Raw genomic sequence first — 24,106 nt, 5'->3', positions numbered from 1 at the left:
AGGTAAGTTATCAGACCACTGTGCCTGATGAAGGTAAGCTTTGTCCTGTTTTGAGGCTGTTCCTTTGCTGCCATGGTGGGTTTTCCCTGCTGCGATCCTGATTGGGGGGGGGAGGGGGAGGCACCTTCCAACCCTCTCAACTCGCCCCCCTGGGGCATTGTCAAACACGCTTTGGTTAAAGCACCCCCTATTGCCGTTTTGAAGCATGGAGACACTGATGCACGAGACTTGAAGGCACGCTAATTAGCATGTCAGAGGCACCCTTTATTATCATGTTCTTTCTTTTTCCCAACAGCATAAGTCAGGAATAATTTTAACACAGTGGAGTTTTGTCAGTTTATAAGTAGGATTAGAACACTGAAAACAAAAAGAAAGAAAATCATAAATGCTCTGACTTTTGTTATTGAGGTTATTAACATTTAAAGTTTAAAAAAGATATATTTTGCAGTTTCCCATGTTTGGTGTCTGTTTGTTTATTTCTTGTATTGCCCTCTTTTTGGACAGTGACACTGGAATGGTATGGTCAGTTTTTTTCTCATGCAAGGCAAGTCTGGTATTGGCAGGTTTTCCTGTTTGAGCTGACAGCAGGTTTCCTGTTGACTTCAGTGGGAGCAACATCTGATCCACAGTTCTGTTGCTTGTTTTAAAAAACTGAATTCATTTACATTAAAAAAACCTCACTCAAACATATCTCTTAAATTATATTTTACAAGTCCTCTCTTTTTTAACAAACTTTTACTCTGGGCAGAAAAGAACTAGACAGGGAACCTTTTCAAAATAGAGAACTTTTTTTCCCAAATTGTAATAAATAGGTAAATAATTAGTTAAAGCTTGTACTTAAAAAGCATTCTGTCACCTTTTATATGGTTAAAACCCCAGAGTGATCAGTGTTTAATAGCTAATCCTTTTATTTTTTTAACTTCTGAGACTGGAACTGGACACTTGAAAGTGAATTGTTTGGTTTCATCACACAAATGCAGCTAATATAATTAGGCACAATTTGCACTCTCTGTTTAAACATCCAAGACTGATCTGGACTATCTCCTCCAGAGTTGGCCTTTGGGACTTGTGAAGTCTATATTCACTGACTTCCTTAGGATTCTACAAATGTCAGGGTTAATTTTGGCTTTAATTTTAAAAAGAAGGCAAATGGTTGCCTTTTCCCTGTGAAGATAGCATGTGTTACATTCAGATACCTCAATGACAGTCATGTTAAAAATATCCAAGTTGGATGGTTTGGGGGCAATGCACCAAAAACCTTGGAATCTTTTGTGCTGATTCTTAGGCCCATTCATGGCCGAGCATTGTTACTCATATTGCATCTGCTAGCTCTAGGTTCATTTCAGTGCCCTTCCAGAAGCCTGCTGTCAGCATGTAGGTGTGTTGCTCTCCTGAGGGCTACTGTAAAACTCACTGAAGTTAATGGCATGATTCCCACTGATTTCAAAAGCTTTGGATTAGGCCACTAGTCAAAGGGAGGGGAATCTTAGTAGATTCAAGACTTGCATAATCCAGCAGACTAGTATATACATTTGAAAAGAAGTGACTGGGATTCTTGAATCTTAATTTGCACTCTGACAGTACTCTCACTAGTGGCTTTAATTAAATAATTTAAGATTTCCATCCTAATTTCTCTTATTATATAATGAACAATTAAAATACTTTTTAGGGCTTTGTGGTGATTGATCAGTTTATTTATAAAATGCAACAAGAATAGAAACAAGGAAAGAACACACTTTTAGGTAGATGGATCAAATATATTTATTTTATTATACTTTCCTGACTAGTGTCCTGTATCTCTGTATGTTTAGAGGTAAGGGATAGCTACTTTAGGTTAGATTCACAATGGGTGATTTAGGTCCCTAAATGTCTCTGTGGGTGCTTAAATCTAACATTTGATATCTTTTATTACATCAGTTCAAATAGTTGGAAAAGTTCTTTGCAAGCTTTCAGGTACAAATATTGAGGAAGCATCTGAGGATGGTCTGTGCTCTTCCTGGATGGAGTAGTAAAGCGGCCAGAGGCCAGTAGGTATGCAAGAAAGCCAATCAGTTAAAATGTAAATTGAGGTCATCAGTAGATGAGAGACAAGTGGGGGTGGGGAGGGGAATGAATGTAGCAGTAGTCAATGGATGAGAGATGTGAGCGGAACGGGGGGAGAGAATGAGAATACATGGTAAAAAGTGCAGGGTTTACTTGGGAAGTCAGGTGTTAGGTTATAATTCCAATGTCTATATTTAGTCAATGATTTTTTTGTATCCAGTAAATTGATGAAGGGGAGTTCATAGGCTCGTCTGTGAAAGGTATTTTGTAAATTCCCTTTGAGGATTAGAACTGAAAGATTGGAGAGAAAGTGGTTTTCCTGTGAGAAATGTGTCCTGGGTATTCTTGTCTTTGATAGATTTTCAGTGTGCGTTTATTCTGCTATGCAGTTGTTGTTTGGTTTTTCCTACATATTTTCCATCAGGGCATTTGGTGCACTGAAAGAGATATATAGCATTTCTGGAGGTGCAGGTGTAAGATCTAGGAATCTTGATGGAGCTATTATGGAGTGTAGTAATTGTGGGGGTGGTGGTGATGTTTTGACAGGTTTTCCATTTCTTGTCATGGCATGGTCTGGATCCATTCAGTATGCTTTGGTCTGTAGGAAGTTTGCTTCTGGTGATGAGGTTGGCAGGGTTTGGTGCTTGTTTAAAGGCTAGGATGGGTGGTTCTGGGAAGGTCTCTTTAAGAATTGGGTCTCCTTCTAGTACGGGTTCCAATTATATGAGGATTTTTCATATAGGTTCCAGAGAGGGTTGATATGTCATGACCAGTGGTGTGCAAATCATGGGGGGGGTTTCTTCTGTACTGCAGCAGTTCTTCACATGGTATCTGGGTGGCTCTTTCAAAAGTGTGAATGCTCTCTGGAGAAGTGTCCTTGTTGAGTGAAGGCCCTTTTGAAATTTGTGAGGTGACAATCATGGGTGCAAATTTGGTAATATTGGAGGGCTTGGATGTATATTGGATCAAAAAGTGATCAGGAACAGGTAGCATGGATTCCCCAAGAGCAAGTTATGTTTGACCAGCCTGATTTCTTACTTTGATAAGGTGACAGGGTCTCTGGATTGGGGGAAGTGTAGTGGATGTAATATACCTTTACAGGAATGTCCAGACAAGTATGGACGTGCAGTATGCAGCACTGCAGACCCATCTGCAGTGCTGCAGATGCAGGCGTTCCCCATGCTGCCAAAAAAAGTGGGACGGTGCATGTGAAAGCTGTGTGAGCTGGCCCCAGTCTCCTGTACTCCACCTAGGGCAATGTGCTGCATGCCAGAGTGTGAGTGACATGGACTTTCTCTGTGGACAAGTAGCAGCTGCACACATTGTGTCACTGTTGTTTGTCTTTGGGGAAACAGATATTCCTGCTCATGGGAATGCACCCTACCTTAGCAAGGCTTTTGAAACAGTTTCCCAAGACGTTCTCACTAACAAGCTAAGAAAATACAAACTAAATGAAAATACAGTAACATTGATATATAACTGCATGGATTATGCAGTTCAACATCTGCTTGGGAGGAGGTATTAAGTGGGGTTCCTCAAGGATGTGCCCTGGGTCTGGTATTATTCATCTTCATTAATGATTTTGATGATAGGGTTGAGTGGACACTTAGTAAATTTGTAGACAACACCAAGTTGGGTACAGTTGCAGACACTCCAGAGGGCAGGGCTAGGATCCAGAATGACCTGGAGAGATTGCAGAAATTTTCTGTAACCAATATGAGACGATTCAACAAGGGTAAGTACAAACTCCTGCATTTGGGATGGAATAGCCACATGGACAAATACAGGCTGGGGAATGACTGGCTAGGTTGCAGTACTACAGAAAAAGACCTGGTGGTTAGAGTGGACCATAAGATGAATGCAAGCTAACATTGTGCTCTTGTTGCAAAAATAGCTAACAGCACACTGGGTTGTAATAACAGGTGTGTCACTTGCAAATCAAGAGAAGTGATTCTTCTGCTCTGTTTAGCACTTGTCTTGAGACCAGGTTTTTGGAAGGGATTAGACCCCAATTTTATTGGGCTTGGGAAACGGCTGACTAAAGGGTTAGAAACTAGCCAAGGTGACCAGCCATGCCACCTAACAGTGCTGGCTCAGAAGCCCAGCTTGGTTTACTTGGTATATATGGCACAACAATCACAATGAGAACCCAGAAAGATTTATTAGTGGGAAAGGAAGTCAATAACAATAGGCTTCAATACAGTTTGGAATGAACAGGAACAGTGAGATAACAGAAGTCAGTATGCTACCGGAAATAACCAGGATTCAAGAACAGGAGCTGACAGGAGGTGAAGCTACTCACTACTGAGATCACCATTCTCCAGAGGCAAAGCCAAAAGATGAATAAGGAAATCACCACTCTCCTTCTTCAAAACCCAGCAAGATCACCACTCTCCTTCCGAGAACATAAGCAAGCATTCAGATCCACGGATTCACCACACATGGACCCAAACTTGTTCTCACACAGATTCAGTTCTGGAATGGTCTAACCACTTGCACAGAGCACCCAGGTGTGCCCAAAGACACCTCTGCAGTGTATTTTTATAGCAATAATACCCTCCAATTCACTGCCTTGTTGTCGGCCAATTATGGGCTGACAATGCCCATCAGTCATGTAAGTTGTTATAATCTTTCATCTTTTCTTTCTGAACCAATTACAGCTCATACTTTGATACTTCTTGCTTTCAATCAAAAGCTGTTGCTTACATGTACCTCAGGATTTTCCCAGCACTCTTACAGACCCATTTGTGCAGGCTCACCCCTTCTAAATGGGTTAATAGTTCCAAGATTCAGCTCTTCTGGGATAAGTACAGACAGTCAAAAGCCCAAGGCTGAATCAATTTAATCTTTGCAGGTTAGTCTGACCTGCATAGAATGAACTGATAAGCACGGGAACAGATATTCACTTTTGATTCCGGAAATGCAGCTGCCTGCCTACAGTGGCTCAGGCCAGAAGCTGGCGGGGTGCTAGAGTATGCCTCCTTGCTGGGCTGGAGCAGATGGCTTGGGCCATGACTAGCCCTCCTCCTCCCCTGCAAGGGGTGTTTGTGGGGGAGGTGCAAAGCACCGTGGGATGCTGGGGGGGACTGTGAGTTAACTCTTAGGATGCTGGGGCACTGTGAGTTAACTTGAATCTGGAGGGGATCTGGGACAAAAGTTTAATAAAACAACCTAAATTAGTTAAATTTGATACTACATCCATCCAGGTTTATCTTAAACTGGGTTTGAAAGCGGCTTTTGTGGACTGAACTTCTGTTGTGTTACAGATTTGAACTGGTTTCCAATCACTTATACCAGTTTTTGTGTAATTTCTGTCCCTAGCCCTAGAGGGTTTCCAGGCCAACCATCACTATGCATGTGTACAACTCAACATTAACCTTGACATTACCAGTACCTAAACAGAATTACAGGTGAGAAGCCCTCACGTGGAGTACTGTGTTCAGTTCTGGGCCCCATACTTCAAAAAGGATGTGGACAAATTCGAAAGAGTCCAGTGCAGAATGACAAAAATTATTAGGGGCCTGGGAGTTAAGACTTATGAGGAAAGGATGAAAAAATAGGATTATTTAGTCCAGTGGAGAGAAGACTGGAGGATTTGATAATGATCTACAAATACCTGAAGATGATTATAGAGTGAATGGAGAGTGGCTTTATTTGGGGCTGTGGGGAGAGGGCTAGGAGTAATGGCCTCAAGCTTCAGCAAGGGAAATTCAGGTTGGAGATTAGGAGGAACTTTCTGACTATGAGGGTTGTCAAGCATTAGAACAGGCTACCTAAGAAGTTGTGGAATCTCCCTCCCTAGAAATTTTGAACAGCAGGGTAGGCAGAAACTTAGCAGGGATGCTTTAGTCAGGGACAATTCTGCCTTGAGCTGCTGGCTGGACTAGATAATTCTGTGAGGTCCCTTCCAGACCTAGTTTCCTATGGTCCTAAAACATCATTGAACTACTTGGTATATCTCTCAATGTGCTGTGCATCTCATTCAGAAAATTGGTGTTCCCTTGGCAAGATCATTTATGGGGATTGGTCCAGTACTTTGAATCTACAAAAGTGGAAGTGGTTTCCTTTTTATTTGTCCAACAATAACATCTCTCATCCTGCACCAAGGTTCAAGGCTCTACTCTGCCTGAGGATATTTGAAACCACATCTCCTGTCTCCCAGTTTTTATAAAATATCTAAATATTCATTAGAGCTAGGACTTGTGGGAAGGCCCAAGCCTTCTCTTTTTGTTCAGGTGAATCCCCAAAATGTTGGGTTATGGAGTCATTTTCACTTCATTATTCTTAATGAATATTTAATGAATTACAAAGACCAATGAATATTGAATTATTCCCTGCAAGGTTATAGGAAGGCACTTCCACAAATCTTTTGAAAGAAAAGATTGAAAAAAAGGGCTTAGTCATTTGACTGGAGGAAAGGCTTCATGGTTGTGAATTGTGAACAGAAACAATCACCTTTCTGCATCCTCGAGTTAAGCACCTAAGTGTTTGAGACAAGTGCATTTAAGTCATGTCCCTCTCTTTGGCAGGGAGAGAATATGTGCTCCACTCTTTCCTTTCTTATGAATTAGTTTAAGCAGCTATCCAGTCTCCTTGTTAGCTTCACTGAACTCACTTTCATAGGTACATAATTTTCTCTATGCATTGCATAAGAAGCATAGATGCCTAACTTGAGGCTTTGAATTCTTTTAGCCTGCAAGGCAGCCAGAAATAAATCCCACTCTTGAGTGCTGATGTTAAACTGTCAGCAAATGTGCACGTTTCCCCAACACAGGCAGTTGAATTGCTGTATTCTTGTAGCATAAGTGGGAAAACCTGCTTTAGAAATTCAACATGTCTATATAGAAAAAAAAAGGAGCTGGGGCGTTTCTTGTAATATTTAATATCTATCCATTAATGAATTCAATAAAGGAAAGTTTATTTAAAGGTGCCCAATTTTATCTAGACTTTAGATAAAATGGGATAAAATATTTAATTTTCCTTACCTAAAGAACTCACACTTCTTTGGCAATCCCTCCCAGTCAGGGATGATTATCTTCCATGATTGTCTTATCTGTGAGTCCAAAGATGGCTGACAAGGCCAATCTGAGATCAACAGACTCTGCTGCAACTCAGGCATGTGTGTCCATGTGGGGTGGGGTAGCTCCGGATCCTTGATTTGGTCTGTGACATACAGTTTCTGCCACTCCCACTTCTCCATAACTTGTTGTTGTAAGGTTTCAAAGTATAACCCGCTATAGCCAACAATCAACAAGAAATCCTTCTCTACCATCTCCCACCTCCTAACAAAAAAACCAAAAATATACTTTATGTCATACTGGATAAATAAGAAGTAAAATTTAATTGTAAATTGTACCTGATATGGCTTTCCAGCAAAGGAAACAATCTTAAATACCATGTGAGTTGCAATTCATAGAGGTAATGAGGTTTCTAACTTTAGTGTTCTTTGTGCGGGCCAGGAGCGATCCGGGCCCTTTTTCGCGCTGCGCGGGCTGTGGCCAGCAGCCCGGGCACGCTGGGTCGGAGAAAACAGGCGACACGCTAAAATTAGGCATGGACGTGTAATGGTTAATTTAAGATTATTTTACTTACACCGAAGATGGTCGCGGTGCAGGCAGGAAAACTTGCTTGAGTTGCGGTTACAGATAGAAAAGAAGAAAGGCGGACTAGAGTTCCTTCCCGTGAACATTCTTCTAGCCTATCCGGTTGGAGGCTCTAAACTGTGAGCCCATCGCACCAACCGAAGAAAGTACTCGAAGTAGAGAGCTCTGAATAGACTCACACGAAGTTTGCTAGGCTCCGTGGATCTTTTTTGCACACAGGGAAGAGGGATACGTCGAGGATTGCACTTGGCGACAGGGAGAGGCTAGAGGCTGATCAGACCCCTGTTGCCTGCTTGAAATACGCTGGGTCCGATAGGCTCCGCAGCGCTTAGAGATCTTCACACAGTGTGAAGTCTCCTCCTCCTGGTGTTCATGGAGTCCTCCAACTTGGGCGGAAACCACTCAAGCCTCTTATACGGCCAGCAAGCCAATTGCTAGCCACCACGTGGGAATAATTTAGGAACAACCAATAGTGGGGCACGAATTTAAATACAAATGGCGGGAACTCCTTGCAACGTGCATTTCTATGCTGCAAAGAGGAAATGCACCCTGCAAAGAAAGCTTCAAACGTCGGGAAAATAATTCAGTGGTGCCAAAGCACACACAAAAACAAAAATCACACCTTTGGGTTGTGACATCCCCCCTTGCTGAAGGCACAGCTGAATTATGCTGCACGCTCATTATTCGAGTGATCAAGAGTTTTATCACGAGTCGCCAAACAAAACAAACAAACATAAAATTTACCAACATGAGAAGTTCGTCCTCCAGGGATCAAACCAAACAATAACCAACACAAATACACACACATAATCAGATTCATAACAAAAACTGTACGATCAGGGCTTCAGTGGGTGTTATGGCGAAGTCGCGCGTCGGGGCCTCACTTCTCGGTGATGTTATCCTTCTCAGGGCTTCTTTTCACCACGCGCTCTGAATTCCGGATCTGTAAACAAAAAACTCTCAAAAAAAAATAAGTTAACGCATCACATATTCATGAAACTTTACTGTTATTTCTATAGGGTACAAGTGGTTGCTACTCTAAACTATCCTCTCTTATACACTTAACTAGATGAAATCGTCGAGGATCCGTCGTCTAATTCTTCTAGGTAACGGAAACCTAGCTCATAGGCCAGTTGCCATTGGCCTGCGTCTCCTAAAATCCGAAGTTGCCGCTTATTGAGTCCAGAACGCTGTAGGAGAAATTCAAACATGTATCGCTCTTCTGGTGTTCTCTGTGGCAATGATGGAAGATCGGATTTGTGATGTCTTGTGCCTTGAATTCCGGTCGGGTGTCGACGGTCCCGATCACCGGATAATCTTGGCTCCATCAGGATACGCAGTCGTGACAGCTGACGGAGGGGCCAGCTAGTCAAGCTTAAACTCCATGGACATGAGCTCCAGTCATGAGACTATAGCCTCATCGGACTCCATTTCAGATTCTTTGTACAGCTGCTGTAACTTCATCCAAGCACGAATGCGACTGGTGGCAGCATCTTGCTCATCAATCACTTGGTTGATTGTGGCTGTAGGACAAGCTGCTCTTTCAGGAGTCGATGTTGTTACAGGCTGAACTGCTGCTGCGGGAGTCACTGCTGCTGTTACTGCTTCAGGCAGGAGGGGCGGATGCACTCCTCCACTCGACTCTCCCTTTCATCGGCAAGAAGGCGTGGTCGTCAAAGGCGGCGCTGCGTCGCTGTGCGGGGTTGCCGGAGACGACGCTGCATTGATGGGCGGAGTCACTGACCGAACTCTCGCGGGTTCCTCCGAAGCTCCACCCTTCTTTTCCGGTTCTTCCACGTGGTCTCCCTCTTGCTCGGCGCCATCTTGGGCTGGCGTTTCAGGATCCCTTCTCTCAGCCGCTTCTTTGACCACTTGAATAGCCATATGCAGCTGGGCTTTCAAACTTAAATTCTTGTTCATTAAATCAGTTACAGTGCAAAAAGTTGCAGTTAACACTCCCCCCTTGTTGTATTGTGGGGCCACCCTCTCATCCGCGGCGCGTTCCTCCGTCTCCAGATCTTTGTGGAGCTCGGATGGAAGCTCGCGACCCCTTAATCTAGACACCAGCATAAAGGGGGCGAACTGGCCAATCGGCACGGGTTCTTCACTCTCCTGAGCACATCTTAGGGAACGGGCACACTCCCGGGTGAGGGTTGGGTTTACTTCGCCCTCCGGGTTGACTCTGGCGAGGGACACAGTGTCAAGGGGCCTGAACAGGACCCGCTCGTCGCCCATTATACACCTGAATGCCGTGGGGTGCAAATACACTTCCCTCTCTTTCGGGGCTCCGTCTTTGGAAGCTCCCTCTTCTCCCTTCAGCGAAAGACGTCCACTGATACATCTCTCACCCGTTCCGCCCGCCTCATGGTAAGCGATATGTGCCTCCAGTTCCATAAAACTTTTCACTTGGCGTTTTTCACCGCGCCAAGGGAAGTTCTTAACTAATTCTAGCTCTAGTGTGCTTTCTTCTGATCCCATCCTCATCGCCATGTCTCAGGCGGCCAGAGCCTACTCGAGGTGATTTAGAAATTACTCAGTCACTGGGCAGGCTGGTGAATGGAGAGGCAGACAAAGCTTAGTGGTTGCAAAAACTTTATTTACGCCGCTTGTAGCCACGATGCAGGTGGTCCGGTCACTTGAACAACTATGTGAGTTGCTCCAGCTGGCAAGGCTCAGGCCAGCTAATCCGTCCACAAATTAAGCCGGCGGGGAAAGGGTACGTCGAGGATTGCGCTCGGTGACGGGGAGAGGCTAGAGGCTGATCAGACCCCTGTTGCCTGCTTGAAATATGCTGGGTCTGATAGGCTCCGCAGCTCTTAGAGATCTTCACACAGTGTGAAGTCTCCTCCTCTTGGTGTTCGTGGAGTCCTCCAACTTGGGCGGAAACCACTCAAGCCTCTTATACGGCCAGCAAGCCAATCGCTAGCCGCCACGTGGGAATAATTTAGAAACAACCAATAGTGGGGCATGAATTTAAATACAAATGGCGGGAACTCTTTGCAACGTGCATTTCTATGCTGCAAAGAAGAAATGCACCCTGCAAAGAAAGCTTCAAACGGCAGGAAAATAATTCAGCGGTCCCAAAGCGCACACAAAAACAAAAATCACACCTTTGGGTTGTGACATTCTTAAGCACAACTTTCTTCTGGCATTCTATGTGTATGGCATTAATATGTAAGTGATGCTTCTAAGTAATATTTGAGATAGTGTATTTGTGGATGTTATCAGCTTTCATTGTATAATAGTTTTATCTTAAGAGTTTTTTGAATACCAGTATCGAAGTTGAAATATAGGTTTAATCTCATCTTTCAAACATAAATATATGTTTTCTGTAAATTGAAAAAATCCAGAAGTTTTGAGGAACAGAGTCAACTAATTTTTCTTCTAAATTATTTGAAACAAGGTATTTTCTAGGATTAAGACCCAAGTACAAATTTATGACTGTTGGAGACTGGTACACCTTTCCTGAGGTCTTTACTACTTCATCTACATATACCAGCAGTACTCTCTCTACAGGTTCCTCTATTTATTTGGAATGGCTGAATGAATTGCCACCTGTAATAATGTTTTTTTTTATTGTTGTTAACTTCTTGATCTATAGATACAATTATATTTAAATGCAAGTTATAACTACTTATCTTCAGAAATAATGTGTGCATTTATAAACATTTGTATTTGTATTTGTGTATGTTATATAAGCCCACAAAATATTACTTTAGAAGAACATTATTAAGATAGTAAAGCCAATGAGCATATGTACACATGGTTGCACTGCAGCGCCAGGTTCTTTTCAAAATTGCCTGGTGCTGTGGCACATGCATTTGTTTAAATGGCGAAATGTGCATTGCACTGAGAAAATGGTGGTGACACATTTTTGAACTAAAACACAAATGCGGTTCACATTTCACTGTTTATACAAATGCATGTGATGCAGCACTGGACGCATCAGCTTGCATGTAGAGCAGACTTAATTAATCGAGTCTGCTCTGGCACGTCAGAGCAGAAGAATATATGTGTATAAATACCCAATCATTCCAATGGTTGGTGTTGTGTTTGCTTAAAAACATTCATAAATAAATCAAGGCCCAGGTGTGAGTAAGAGTGCTAGCATGCTGGCCAGCACTGAATATATAAAGTAATGCTATGGGTTAATTGCCATCAGTAGATTCAGAAAACAAAAAGTTTCCTGATATTTTAATGAGCACATTCAGTACATTCACATGCCTTACAGTAGGAAATGCCAGAAGTAATTTTTTTTTACATACTACTAATCTATTTTCTTGAGCAAATGCATTATGATACAATCTTAAATTCCATGAGTACATATTGTTTCTTCTACATGACCTTTGCTTCCTTCAGTGCACAGAATGGGCCTGGTTAGAGGATGAATCATGGTTGTGTAGAAAAGGAGGCTATAGAATCCTTATCTCATTTGTAACAGATTTTGATGGATGTGCAGTGACTGAGGCTGTTTTTCCTGAGCATATGGCCCAAACTGGGCAAACGTGTTGATGGGAACTTAAAAAAAAAATTAAACTCAATATTTTATTTAAAAAACCAAAACCTCTTATTTACAAACATCAAACATTTATATCATCCAACAAAACCAGGGATCCTGGTTTTCCTTGATAAAAAAAAAAAGAAGCAAATTCTCTGATAAAACCCCCCAAAATTCATGATTAACATTAAAGCCCGCCCCACCCCTAGCCTTGCTGGTGCCCCTCACTCTGCCCCAAAGCTCCCCCCAGCCCTGCTGGTGCCCCTTCCTTCCCCATAAAAGTCCCCCCCCCCAGCCCTGCTGGTTCCCCTCACCCCCAAATCCCCCCAGCCCTGCTGCTACCCCTAAGTCCCCCCCCCAAGCCCCTTCCAGCCCTGCTGGTGCCCATCACTTGCCCCACAACAGCTCTCCCAGCCTGCTCATGCTCCTCACCCCTACCCACAGCCCCTGTCCTCCAGCCCTGCTGGAGGGGGGCCCCAGCTGCCAGGGCTATGGGGCCAGGGCCCCAGGCTGCAGCAGAAGGAGCATGAACCAGGTCCCCCAGTGCTGCTGCCTGCTGCTGGCTTTGTGGGGGGAGGACAGGGCTGGCTCCCACCCCCAGCCAGCCTTGTCAGTACCCCTAGCCATGACCTGCAATCCCCCAGCCCTGCCATAGGGGGCCCCCAGCCCCCTACAGGCCCCGCTTACCTTAGGCTCCAGGAGCAAAGAGCGAGCCTCAGCTGAGTCATGGCTGACTGAAAGCCTCAGGCCCTCCCTTCCTGCTCTCTGTCCTGCTCCAGGCAGGGCTGGGGGTTTCCCGTCCTTTTTGCAATCAGCTTTTGCAGGCTGCAACTCAACCAGCCTGCAGAGCTCTTTGCAAAAGTGGGAAATCCGCAGGTTTCTCTGCTAAAAGGGAAAATCCATGTTTTCTCTGATAAAATGGGAAATCCATGTTTTTCTCTGTTTTTCCACTGGAAATGGAAAACCCGGATCCCTGCTCATAACATATTAACTCCTGCTCATCTCCTAACAGTTTATAATACCAACATTATCTCATCCCACAACTATCCCCCTTCTTACCCTCCCCTCTGTCTCACCCCAATCTCTCAGGTACTCCTTAAGTGAATACATATTTCTTCTTATCTTTCCTCCACATCTCCTCTCTTACTCTCATCTTCTTCCTCATCATCTCTTTGCATGTAATATTTGAGCTCAGAGCTAGCTGTAAACATTCTGTTGTAGTAAAGTCCATTCCCTTCATGATCAGCAAGTTCTTCATCGTCCACAGTGCTGCATTAATACCAACCATCCATGCCCATATCTTCCCTTCTTCCCATCCTTTTTTAACCAATCCATATATCACTGTCTCAAAAGTTATCTTATCCCTCACTTCTAAAATTTGTAAAAATCTCTGTCTCATCCTCCAAACTTCCTGTGCAAAGTTGCATTCCCAAAATACATGTACAGTAAAAGCTGTGCTATTTGGCACTTTACTAACAGGCATGATCTATTAACCGGCATGCCGATTGATGAGGTAAAGGTGAAACCAGAAGTCCCACTGTGGCACTTCCGGTTTTGCCAAGTCCCATGGCCTGGGGCAAAGCAGCCTGCGCAGGGTGCCCCTCCATGTCTCCCGGCATACATTGATATGGGAATAGTAAACTTTTCATTAAAATTCTCTCCTTGCTACTCATCATTTCTCTTCAGGCCCCCCTCCCTGTCCCCCGGCACACTGACACACTGGACGTGGTGGGAGGAGCAGCAGCCTGAACAGGTGATGGCCCAAACAGATGCCTCTCAGATAACCACTGTCATTTTTGATTAACTGGCACTCCACATTCCCCCTGGATGCTGGGTAACACAGTTTTTGCTATACCACTTATTCTTAACCCCCTGTGCTTCCCCCACTTCTCCCATGGGCATTTTGCTGTTCTTCCCAAACCCCACCTATATTGAACCTGAACCTCTCTTATTGTTAAACCCCTCCTCACCAGTCTCCACATCAGGTTTGCATATTCCTCTTTTAAATCTTCCCCTGTTATCCCTTTCCACACTTGCCTTGCTTGTTGCTCTGACAAATCACCCACCTCATTTACTTTGTCTTTCCATCTGATTTCCTTCAAAATCCTTCTTTTGTCTTTCAGACCTTGTATTCCTAGCCCTTCCAAACCTCATACTTTAATAGATTTTCCTGCTGTCCCATAATATATTGACAGTTTCCAAGCCTACTGCCCCCTACATCCTGTCCCATATAGGCCCATCCTCTGCAGCCATTTCCCTGCCTGAAATCTGCAAAAAATTCCCACTTTCCCACTTCCTTCCAATGCTTCCCTCATCACCATTCTAACAGTGTGTGTGTAGATAAATGTCTCTGTGTCCAGTAGTTCCCACCCACTACTTTCTTGTCTCTTATATCATTCCTTCCTGACAATCCATTCTGTTTTAGAACCCCAGAAGAACATGCCAATCAGTCTCTGGATTTTCCTGGTTTGAATCCATGACAGAGGACCCTGGGCTTCTCAGAAAAGCAGACTTTGACTTACTCAGGGAACTCATGGGAAGGATCCCCTGGGAAGGCAGATGACGGGGAGAGGAGTGTAGGAGAGCTGGCTGTATTTTAAAGATGCCTTACTGAGAGTGCAGGAACAAACCATCCCAACGTACAGGAAGATTAGCAACTGTGGCAGAACTGTGGGTCCCTTATTGAATTGGGGAGGCAATCTTGTGCCAGAGGTGTCACTGCCGTGCACTGCAGTGAAGGGTACAAGATCTTTGAAGGCCATCAGGTGGGTACTTATGACGCTTGGAGTGGAATTAGGCACAGACGCTTATCGGTTGCAAAGCAAGATTATTTACTCACGCCGTTAAGGTGGTGAAAGACGGAGGTCAGAGATATTTGGTTAGTTACAGCCTAAGGTTCGAAGGTCGGTCTGCATGAAAGTCTTTCGTCAGGCAGATAAACGGAAAAAAAATCGGGCCGGCAGGTTGGTGATTTACGTTTTAAGATTGGGTCGAGACGCGAGGGGGGCACTGGCAAGTGATCAAGTTGTCAGTTACTCTGATACGTGTGATCAGAGGTCTCCAAGGTTCGTACGGAGGTCCCCCTTCTTCACGGAAGTGAAGATGGGTTTTATTTGTATATTCGCCAATTGTTTTTCGCCATGTCATAAATTTAGTGAGAATTGCCAATTGTATAGTGGTCTTCGCTAGGGTGTTATCATAGGAACACTTCCGGACACTCCCCTGTCATTCCGACCAATTACAATGATTTGTATAAAGCAAAGAAGGCAAAAGTTTTTATCTCTGTTAGCGGCGCAGTAATAAATTTCTTTTTGACATGCGCAGAAAAAACCCTGTTATTTTCATCTTGTTAGTTAACCCTTAGTTACCTTGTATAGATTAAAACTGTTTTGATTAATATATTTCTTGCTTGTGGCATGGTCAGTACTTAATTTGGTTGTGACAAGAGGATGTAGAAAAGGCTGAAGCGCTCAATGCCTTTTTTGCCTCAGTCTTCATAAACAAGGTCAGCTCCAAGACTACTGCACCAGGCAGCACAGTTTGGGGAGGTGAGCAGCCCTTAGTGGTGAAAGAACAGGTTAGGGACTGGTTAGAAAATCTAGACGTGTCTAAGTTCATGGGGCTGGATGAAATGCAGTCAAGGGTGCTGAAGGAGTTGGTTGATGTGATTGCAGAGCCATTGGCCATCATCCTTGAAAACTCATGGCAATCAGGAGAGGTCCTGGATGATTGTAAAAGGGCCCATATTTAAGAAAGAGAAAGGGAAGATCCAGGGAACTACAGACCAGTCAGCCTTACCTCAGCTCCTGGAAAAATCATGGAGCAGGTCCTCAAGGAATCCATTTCTAAGCACTTGGCAGGTTGTCAGCAATTCAAGGGAAGTGATTATTCCCCTCTATTCAGCACGGGTGAGGCCACATCTGGAATACTGTGTAGTCCCCCACTACAGAAAGGATCTGGATAAATTGGAGAGAGTCCAGTGGAGGGTGACAAAAATGGTGGGGGAGCTGGGGGACATGACTTATGAGAAAAGACTGAAGGAACTGGGCTTATTTAGTCTAGAGAAGAGGAGACTGAGAGGGGATTTAATAGCAGCCTTCAACTTCCTGAAGCGGGGTTTGAAAGAGGATGGAGCTAGATTGTTCTTAGTGGTGGCAGGTGACAGAAAAAGGAGCAATGGTCTCAAATTGCAGCAAGGGAAGTTTAGGTTAGATATTAGGAAGAATTTTCTCATGAGGAGGGTTGTAAAGTACTGGAATAGGTTGCCCAGAGAGGTGGTGGAAGCTCCATCCTTCAAGGTTTTCAAAACTCGGCTAGATGAAGCTTGGGCTGGATGATCTATTTGGGGATGGTCCTGCTTTGAGCAGAGGGTTGGACTAGATGACCTTGTGAGTTCCCTTCCAACCCTAATTGTCTATGATTCTATGATACACTACATCCACAAAAAACACAATGTGTAATAACATCTTTTTCACCAGCTTCACCTTTCCTGAAAATGACAAACATCTTGTGCTCCAAACCACTAAAACTTTCCTAACCCAGGACCCTATCTCTTCCCATGCTTTTGTGCCTTTCCCTTCTATATCAAGAACCACCCCTAAGATTTTTATCTGATTCTTAACCATCCTTATGCCAAGCTTCCCTAATTCTCCCCAATTTCCAATCCCCAACACCTCGCTCTTAGCTTTGTTTACTTTTGCTCCTGAAGCTTCACCATAGTCCTCCATATGTTTCAGGATTCTCTTTAACGAGACTGTATCTTGCACCATCAGACTGTCATCCATATACAGTGAGTATTTCACTTCCCCCCACCCTTGGGAATATTAACTCCACTGATTATTTTGTCCAGAGGTTCCATGGCACATATAAAGATCCCAGGTGACAAGGGGCACCCTTGCCTCAGACCTATTTGTATCCAAAAGGCTTGATTCGAGTTCTCAAACATTTTTCTACCTCTGTTATCCTTATCCTCCCTCCCCGCAAGTAATCATTCCTTTCATCCTCCATTGTCTCCTTGATGTCCACCAAAACCCCTCTCTGCTACTTGCTATCAATCTTGAACTTTCTGTACAAATCCTTATAGGAATCTGCCACAGTGTTCAGTACCTCCTCCTGGCCTTCCAGTTAGTCTCCATTCTCCTTTTTCACTCTTTCCACCACTCCCTTTGTTTTCCTGACTCGTGTGGCAAAGTGTGAGTTACATTCTTCCCCTTGCACCACCCAAGGTGCTTTCACTAGGAATATCTTTTCAGAGGCTGTCTCTTTAAACCATTCCTCCACCTCCAACTTTGCCTCTTCCAGTTTATCTTTCAATTCTCTCCCCCTTCCTGCTTCCACAATCAAGTGCTGTACTCTCTCCTGGCTCCTTTTCAGCTCCCTCATCTTGTCCCTCACCCTTCTCTTCTCAACGTTTATGAAAATGTGCTTTTTCTTCTCTTAGTCATACACCACCATTCCCACCTGTTTTTATAACACTTGTTTAAAGCTCTCCATTCCTCGTACTCCTTTGTAAACTCCTTACATACTTTTTCATCATGAAGCAGCTTAACATTCAATTTAGGCCTTTCCTTTTTCTGTTCTGTCCCCCCATTCCCATTTCCACCCATAGCACTTGATAGTCACTAAAACCCACATCTCGTATCTCTTTCTTGTGCACCACCACTCCTTCTGAGACTAAAACAAAATCGATTCTCGAAATTTTTCTTTCTCCTGGCTCCACTTTTGTATGTACTTTCCCTCTTACCCACATATTCTTGAAAACTTCTTCCTTGATAATTTTCATTAACATTTTGAGGAAACGTCTAACTCTCCCTCCCCCTGTCTTCTTTCTCAGTTATGCAGCTGAAGTCACCAGCTACGACTCTGTGCCTCCCCCCACCACTGTGTACAATAAAGCCATCCCCCTGGCTTTCCATGAGTGCATATACATTAAACAACTCTACCTTCATCTATTTTGTTTCCAACAACACTCTCTGCATTCTTCCTTCTACTAAGACTTGCACTTGCTTGACTTTAACCCCCAGCTTTTTAATTAACCACCCCTGTTGCCTTGTACGTGTTTGTCTGTAGACATATTACATCCACATCAACGGACCTTAGAGTTACTGCCATTTGGTCCCGCCTCTTCCTTGTTAATAAACTTCTCACATTTAAAGTTGCAACACATAACACCATGATAAAGAAAAGGTGGAAGCCACTGGTCCTCATCTCTCTTGTTTTACAGGTCATCCACATCACTTCTGATGATCAGTGACTCTGTCCCTCATCCCTGTCACTCTCACTAGATTCTCCAGGGCTTCTATATTGAGAGAGGCTGCTGCTGTCCTCTCCGCTCTACTACTTTCTTCCATCTCCATTTCTGACATATCGTTCTCTGCTAGTGTTGCTTCTCTCTTCTACCCCTTTTTGTCCTCCCATTTTCTTCTTCTGCAACCGTGACAGCCTTTGTTTCTTCCTTGTTCCTACCTATCGCTCTGCCCCCTTTCTCTTTCTGTAAAGTAGAACTTTCTTCTCGGTAAATCTCTGGGATTTCTTTCTCTACTTTTGTTTCCATGCTCGCGCTTCTACATTCCTCCTCCTCTTCCCTCTCTTCCTCTAGTTGTTGTGTTGCTGCCACAACACTCATTCTACCCCTTTCCACCTCCAGTGTTTCTTCCACCGTTTTTTCCTCCAAAACCACTCTAACCTCCCCCACCTTTTCCTCCTCCACAGTCATCAGATCGAAGTCACCCCCCTTCTAGGTTGTTCTCTGTTAGAGAGAGAATCTCAGCATCTGTTCTGCATGTACCCTTCCTTCTGACATAGTCCACATTTCGGCACTTTCTGGCATGCATGGGCTCTGTGCCCTCTCCCACCACACTAGTAGCAAATTGTTAGGCTACCAAATGCCTTTTCTGCCTGCGTTTGCTACACGGATGGGGCTGCCTGTGGTATATGATGTAGCCCCGGTGCCCTCCTACACAAATAACTGATGGCAGGTGCCACACCTCTCCCGGGCTCCCCTCCTTCCTTAGACTTACCTGCACCTGAAACACCCCAGTCCACACATTATATTTGTCTCTCACTTTTTCCACAAACAGCATTCTCTGGACTCTCCCCTCAAACTATCTCTCCACATCCATTTCCTCAAGGATGTCCAAAAATAGTTTAAACACAATCACTTGCTCCCCTTGACTCCTGTTCAGTGGCAAAAATCAGTCCTTGCAGTTCTTCCTTCTCTTCCATTTCCTTGTAGTTTCTCCAGAACTGCTCCTAGGCCCCTCTGTGCCAGAAGGTGAAACTCCATGACCTCCCATTTGGGTAGGCCATCATACATTGTAAGTACTCGGGTTCACTTTCAAAATATCGATCAAAATCTAATAAAAAAAGTCATACCTCTCCATGGTCCATCTCTCCTATGCCTTCTCCCTAGTCATTGTCTCATGTACCCTGAGCCTCAAAGTCTCTCTGGGCTCTTTGTCCCCATTGTTCCAGTTCTGCTCGCCTCCCATGTCCAGATTTCATCACCCGGATCCTCCTCTCTGTTCTTCTTCAGCTCTCTGGTTCTTACTGCTTTTTTGCATGGTCTGGCTGCTCTTCATCTTCTTCCTGTCACTCTTGTTCTGGCTTCCTTTTCCCTGTGCAGTTTCAGCTGCTTTTGCTTTCATCTTCATGCATCACTGCACCAGCTGCCAATCAGATTCCAGCTCTTGGTCTGAATCTCCATATTCATGACTCTGCTCCATCTGGTCTCTTCTCTCCTTCTCTGATCTTTGCTTCTCTGCTCTCATCCCACCATCATTCATAGCCACTGCCATCTCTCAGCTCTCTACTCTTGCCTCTAGGGTCATTAACTGACGCTGCTGTGATTGATCTGAGACCACAAAAGGCCGACAAGCAATATACTGATGGGAACCTACCATAAGGATAGGTTAGTGCAGCGCATCTGAATAAATATATGGTAGCATCCGTTGAGCGCAGTTCTCCTCAGCTCTGACTTTTTCAAATCACAGTGAACAACTACATTGCAAACATTTTGACTTCCTCTTCACTTCCACAGCTGAGCTATGCCTTTTTTCCCCATTTCCAATGATTCCTGTTTCTTCACTAGTCTTAAATGTCTGGCAAACATCACTGAATATGGCCCCAAAAAGTTCACCCAGAATCTCTTTGTTGCCTCTTCTCTCAGCCTGGTGCATATGATTAGTGTCGTCCCACCCTCCATGAGGTGCAGAGGGACAAGGTCACCCTGATTCGCATTTGTATATAGATTTTTGGAGGATCCCAAGACCCATGACAAGAATACCCAGTTCTAATTAACACATGGATCCTTTATTGGGGTTATCTGGAGTACATACACATACTGGGCGGGTCTACATGTGATGCTACATTGCCATAGAAACACGCTACGGTGACTAAGCATCAGCGGGCACAAACTGTGATGCCACAGCTATGTTACCGTAGCCACATACTCCCTTGGTATAGTGTGTTGCTACAGTGATGTAGCAGCCAAAAGTAACTGTGCACTGCCGGCATGGTGCAGTACAGGCTGTTACTGCACCATCATTCAGTACTTCCAAAAGGAGTACTAAATGACACCTCAGGAACAACAGTGCCATAAAGGCATGTGTATACATGTCCATAGGGTAGAGGTGAGCTGTAGGATCACCATGGCTTGAAATGCTGTTGACTCTGCTGGGGCCCAGCCCAATTAACTATATGGGAAATCATGAGCCTTTTGGCTTTGGAATAATATCATGCATAGTTTGTACTATATATAAGTAGGCACAAAAGTGTTGCTTAAATTTGTGTTTATAGTGTACTTCTGCTAAAGCTTGCAGCAGTTTAAAAAAATGTAAATGTATCAATTTTGGATTAAACTAAGGATGGGTAATAAATGCAAATTACTACAGCTATGTTTATTTTAAGGTCACTTTTCAAATTTTGTCCTCCTTATGCTCGGGAGATCAGGGACTGACAGTAAGAAGGGAGGGAAGGGGCTGCAGGGGGCAAAAGTTGCTGGGGCGGAGAAGGGAAAGAGAGCAAGGGGACATTTGACTCCCCAGATTTATTTTTCCTGCTGTAGCAGTGGGAAGAGGACAAATTCAAGGCAAACTTCCTATAATTAGATTCTGTACCTGGAAAATTATAACAAATTTATAAATTTTCTATATGTAGAATCTAATTATTGGGGTGTCATCTTATATTCAGAGTCATCTTATACTTATGTAAATATGATAGTAGGTGGTACTATTGTACAAGTTGTAATATATGGCTGGGAAAAGTATTTGAAAAAGGCTGCAAGGCAGAGAGAAGATGGAATGGTTTGTTTCTTTTTCCGTAACAATCTCTTAAATGTTTTAACTAAAAATACATGCAGAAATACATTTATTTTTCAGTCTTGTAGTGTAACTGTTGCATTTATTCAGGTGAGCATATGATTAAAATTTTTACAAAATATGACACTAATTCCAAACTAATATATAAGCTGAACTATATTAAAAAAACGCACCCTTCTCTTCAATGAGTAAAAAGGTCTTGTAATACAGCCTCAGGTTGAACAAATTATGGTTTTGTCATGCCAAAACAGATGTTTATATTGTTTGAAAGATTTTAAAGCAAGGGCTAAGGTCACAAAACTTGAGTTTGTACAGAGAAGAGTAGATGTGATGATTATTCTGTTGTTTAATCTTATTAACCAAATTTTCTGTTAGTACTGAGTAAATTCTACTTGACGTGTATGTTATTACAATGAAATGATAATAAGTACTATAATCAAAGAAACAGAAGTATGAAAAAGTATTTACATGTGTGTTTTCCTATAAATAACCAATTACTTTCTTGTCTTTTGGGAAAGGCTACTCTATAATGGGTGCCCTGAAGAATTTTCCATTTAAATGCTTATAATTAGGGAAGGTATTATTTACATGAGTAGATATTTTCTTCACTTTGAAGAACAGCACCTTTCCAAACTTAAGAGTAAGTCATTACCTTATCTATGAGTAAGAAGATATGTAGCACATTTTTCAAATGATAATTTTCAAAAGTGTTTCAGAAAGGAAAGAACATATAATTTCCATTTTATCATTTTGCAAGTGAAGGCATGGAGTATCTAGTATAAAAAGGTGCAAATCAGTGATGTACTTAGAGTGGGGTAACTGGGGGATCCTTCTTGGGCACTGACTTGGGGAACAGGTAGAAAAAATGGCTGCCATTGCAGTTGTAAAACTGCACTAGTGGTACAGTGGCCACTTGAAGTTCCACAGCCCCTGCATGTGGCATCTGCTCAAGGTGTCTGGGCGTGTCCTTATGCCTCTGGTGCAAACTGTATGACTGTTTTGGCCTTCATGATCTGACCAATGTTACTCAGAGATAGTAGTGGCATAACTGGAATAGTGAATAAAACACAGATGCCAGGCTATCAATGTTGTAGCTTATCAATGAACCATATTTCCTCAACATTGTTAACTGATTTTACAAGGGAAGCAATAGTGGGACAGTACTTTGAACTACTTTTATACATCTTGGAGGAACTGATGTAATGGAACTTTATATCTTTCTGATGGAATATAGATAGACTAATTTCATGAGATGGACTTAAAAATGTCCATTTCCCCCTCACATGGATTAGTTAGTTTCAGGAATTAACGTTTCTTTTCTTAGAGGAAAAAATCCATAAAAGCTATGCCCCAGAGTCTGAGGAGCCCCATGCAGCTAGCCTACTACTTTTCACTATTTTTATGATGATACATTTTTCAAATATAAATATTTCAATGATGCACAGTATGATGCTATACAGTGAAGTATAGAACCTAAAGACTATATCTTACAGTATTTTGTAGGTCCCAATATTGACTTTGATAATTCTTTTTTCAGTTGCTGTTTTTCTCCATTATGTTTTTTGAAAGATCTAACTCCAGTGTCTGAGGACAAGCTTCTGGACTCGCTTTAAAGCCCTGAAAACATTTCTGTTTCCCATTTACCTTTCTTTCCTCTTTCCTCTGAAAAGCTCAGCGTTGTAAGCACCATCTTTCTGGCTAAGGAGGGCTGTAGTCTCTTCTGAGCACATCAATGCAGCTTTTTAATTAGCTATACTGTTGCTTATTTCCTTTTCCACGGGAGTTAAACTTGCTTTTAGTGCATGGACTTTAATAATAGCCCTCATTTTGTGTTAGTTTGTTTGCAGATTTGTAATTAGTGAGTAAAGTGTTAAAAGCGGTGGATAGAAAATGAGATACTCTAAGGAAAATCTTATTATTTTTTATTCTTTAGTTTGGCAGCTATGGGATGTATTGCAATAGTATGGTATAATTAAGCCTGAATGTTGAACAGAAAGAGTTAAAAAATAATCTTTTGCCTTTGTGAACACCTGTTTTTCAGATTTTAAACAGTATTCAGAGTGCACATTACACTGCAAAATCTGTGTTCCATCAAAATGAACGGTTTTACTATCTGCTCATTGACTTATTGTACTGTATGGACATAAGAGTAATAGGTTTCTAAGACCAGGGTTTCCTTGGGGTTAGGAAGGAGTGGATTACTTGATAAAATGATTGTTTTGACCACTGCTAACATAGCTGATTGTATGCAATAAACTTTCAAAAGCTGCTGCAGACTTATTGTTTTGGTATCTACTGCATATGAGTTATGAGTTGCCATTTATTTTGAAAGAATATTTTAAATTTATGTCATAAATCTATTCCTCATGTCTATATGTATTGTGCCTAATTGAACCATATAACAGAATAGAATGTACAGTATGTTGTTCATTTTACCTGTGCACTGCGCATAAATTAATATGATTAAGATCTGAATATCTTATACATGGTACAGAATAGCTTTTCAAATACTAGAGACAAAAAGTCTATTGTTATGGTCTCATTACTACATATTATCATATGAAGAATATGGCATCTATTTGGAGTGGTCTTTCTGTGTTGTACAGCTGCCTCCACATTAAATGAAAAAAGACCTACATACACGG

At 42.8% G+C, this 24,106-nt stretch overlaps 1 protein-coding gene across 6 annotated transcripts in view; it reads left to right on the top strand.

The window, feature by feature from the left end:
- Positions 1-24,106, top strand: part of RIMS2 (regulating synaptic membrane exocytosis 2) — a 933,811-nt gene that overhangs the window by 270,370 nt on the left and 639,335 nt on the right. The gene's annotated exons all lie outside the window — the stretch shown is intronic.

The sequence above is a fragment of the Alligator mississippiensis genome, chromosome 3 (genome assembly GCF_030867095.1).
Source record: "Alligator mississippiensis isolate rAllMis1 chromosome 3, rAllMis1, whole genome shotgun sequence".
In the NCBI taxonomy this organism is placed as follows: Eukaryota; Metazoa; Chordata; order Crocodylia; family Alligatoridae; genus Alligator; species Alligator mississippiensis.
The sequence above is the reverse complement of the archived record's forward strand: the minus strand, read 5'-3'. Positions and strand labels throughout refer to the sequence as shown.